Source organism: Monopterus albus, unplaced genomic scaffold (genome assembly GCF_001952655.1).
Source record: "Monopterus albus unplaced genomic scaffold, M_albus_1.0 scaffold6.1, whole genome shotgun sequence".
NCBI classification, from domain to species: Eukaryota; Metazoa; Chordata; class Actinopteri; order Synbranchiformes; family Synbranchidae; genus Monopterus; species Monopterus albus.
The window spans coordinates 7,077,028-7,080,167 of record NW_018127886.1 but is presented as its reverse complement, the minus strand read 5'-3'; the positions used below and the strand labels follow the sequence as shown (position 1 = coordinate 7,080,167).

At 40.0% G+C, this 3,140-nt stretch overlaps 1 long non-coding RNA gene across 1 annotated transcript in view; it reads right to left on the bottom strand.

Annotated features, from left to right (window-relative positions):
- Positions 1-1,935, bottom strand: part of LOC109968587 (uncharacterized) — a 7,088-nt gene extending 5,153 nt beyond the window's left edge. The window contains exon 1 of the long non-coding RNA XR_002276126.1: positions 1,859-1,935. This is a non-coding gene — a long non-coding RNA (uncharacterized LOC109968587). The remainder of the gene's footprint in view (positions 1-1,858) is intronic.
- Between the last annotated feature and the right edge of the window lie 1,205 nt (positions 1,936-3,140).

Here is a 3,140-nt window from a genome sequence, read left to right as displayed (position 1 = left end):
ATGTGTGAATTGTACACAAACACATGCACATACACATGGCCTTGTTTTTGTCACTTAGCAGGTCTTTACAATGACTTATTCATTTCCTGGAGATTTACCTTAACCATTACTGCTACTTGACTAACCCCAACCTTACCCCTAACCCTGAACCCTAACATTACCTCATACCAAGTCGTCTCCCTAAAGGTCAGTGATTTATTTTGTGGGGACCAGCATCCACTCCCCATGAGGAAGGCCCCATTTTGGGCCACACACACGTTTATACAGCTATTTTTGTAAGGACACTCACTGGCATAATGCTTACCCCAGCCCCTTACTCTAACCCTTACACTTTTCATTCTGTATCGTCCTATATCCCACCATGGTAAATTGATATCTGGCAATGCAGGTAGTTATTAAGATAATGGAGTGTGTGCCCTTGCAGTTTTAGTAGCCACTCCCAGCATGCAGTGGTGCCTGGATGTTCATGTGCTTTCCATCTATGTAGGTTGGAAAGTTTCATAGTTGCCAAAAAATCAGCAGCAGTAGCTTCAGATTGGGCATCTGAAGGAACTCTGCTGTTGCAGTGCTATCCATAAAGCTTTACAGAACTCTGACATTATGGAAAACACTGTGCTTAAAGCTACTTTGTAGCTACCTGCATTCTGTTGACTTCCCCCTGAAGCTCATTGCTGTGAGTAATGTCTGTAGGTATACTGTGCATACACTGATGTGATATAGATTTGAAGAGATCTGAAGTAAATTTCCTTTCCATGTTTCTCAGTGGCTGGATAATGATTGAAAATTCACCCTTCTTCTGCCTTGAATGGTTCAGTGGTCATACAAACCATCACCTCCTAGGTTTTCTTTTTTGTATTGCAGTCATTTCAGCAAACATAGCTTCGCCATTTACTAGCTCCCACTCCAACATGATCCATTCAGTTCAGTCACCATTGCATGGAAGTTGCAAAGAAGTTACCAAGAAGCCTGGGGCAGTGGCAAAGAACCCCCCCCCATCTGCCAGCTAGTGTTTTGATGGTTTAATTGCAGAGTGATGAAGACATTGCGCACAAGTATAAAATGCTCACAGTGGCGTAGGCCACTTACGCAACCTACGGTGTAGGCTCTATGTAGATTCAACGCAGAACCATAAAATAGGATAATAATCTTAAGATAAACCTAATTTGAACACTAACTCAAAAACCAAGTCTTAACCCTAAAACAGCCCTTTGATTGTGTGTTAGAACGTAAGGACTGGACAAAATGTCCACTTTCCCAGAACGTTCTTTGTCACAGTATAAAATTCAAAACACACATCCTGGCTAACAGACAAATATACTATAGCTGTAATAGAATTCTCTGATTTGGTTCGCTCAGCGGGGAGTCTGTTGTCCCAGGAAGGTTTCTCATCACTGGAGTTTAAGGGAAAGGCCAGCTAAAAACTCCTTTCACATTCCACAGCTCAGAGATGAATACTGAGCACTGCACACTGCCTGGATTGACAGGGCAACTGTTTAGAACATACTAGTTGTGCCAAAAACCCCAACAGCAAATGTCATGGTAGAGTACATTAAAAATCAATGTTTTTGCCTGTTAGCTGAAGACCTTTGCTTAAGGGCTTCTCAAAAATTTGGACCATAGCAGAGAAGGTTGCTGGCTGCATTTGTATTCTATATTGAATTTTAGATTGTAAGATTTCACAAGAAATCTAATCCCTAACAGAAAACAGTGTTCTGCCAACACAAACGGGACTATAAAGTTCTTCCAGTAATTTTCAAAATGGCAGATGATGAATGAGTAAAATTAATGTTAATGTTTTTATCCTTATTCTCTGAAATTTCAAGCCTTTAACAGAAGAAATAAAATTAAAAATTCTTACAGAATCCATGCTCTTAATTCCAGGCCTTTCAAAAAACAAATCAAAGGACCATCGTCAGCACATCTTACAGATCCAGCAGTTCTGCAGACATAGCTGGACACTCAGGCTCTCAGTAAAGAGCAATCAGGGCAAAGAAAGACAAGAACACAAGGTGTTTCACATGAACTCATTAGTCACTAAGGCCTGATCACACAACCTCAGTTCAAGCTGTAGATCCACTATGCACTCAAATATACATATACATACAAAGGCACAATAGATCTAAAGTAAAAGAAGAAATATAAACAAAACAACAACAGATGGCTTTGGGTCAGTTCTGTGTATGGCACTTCTGTGCTCCAAAGCATGTGTTCTGACAGATCTGCCTGTTTTCCCAGTGTAGCGAAGTTCATACAGATATGAAAGGAGGAAATTAACTGAAGAAATTACGAAGGTGAAAAGGGTGAAAAGCTTTTTGAATTTGGAGAAATGGTTGCCAACTACTGCAGCAGTAGTTGGCATGAGCTATGTACTGCCCCTAATTTTGTTATTATTATAATAAAAAGTGTGTAGAAGTATTATAATGGTTATGTGGATTCATATCTGCTTCAAAATAGACCACATGCCAGAATTTTTTCCCATTAAATAAATTAAATGTTACATCAGGAGAACTAATAAAAAGAAAAGAAAAAATTACTCCACTTTTTTTTTTTAGATATTCTGCTAAGTGACACACACACTGTACACACTAACAGGGCCCCCACCTTGGTACCCGTTTTCCACATAATAGTTCACATTCTGCTGAGAATAATGTTTTTTTAATAGTACTCATTCATGAGCTCACTAGGGTTTATGTACACTATCTACACACACCCAATATGTATAAATCTACCCAGCGAACAGGGTAATTCTGTAAGAGGTGACTCTGACAGGCCACAGGATGATTCTCTGAAGATAAGTCTCTGAAGTGAAAGCACAGCTGTACCGAGAAGCCCACAGAATGTAAAGATTTTCCCACAGTCTCTCATTCAGCATCAGCAGAGCAGCTCCAGGTTATGCATCTCTGTGACATTCATTTTTTTCCCCTCCTCTTCTCTGTCCTGTGGCTTTGGAGGAGATACATTCATGTTCACAGAGGCTGAACAATCTGTCCCAAAGACCCAGAAATAACACATTTTAAAGCTGGTATGTGCTTTTCTGAGTTCAGCTGGTATTTGCCTTTAAGCTCTCACCAGCTTTTATATACAACACTGCAGAAGGGTCAAAACCTCCCCGAGTGTTTATTTGTATTTCAAAGGAGCAG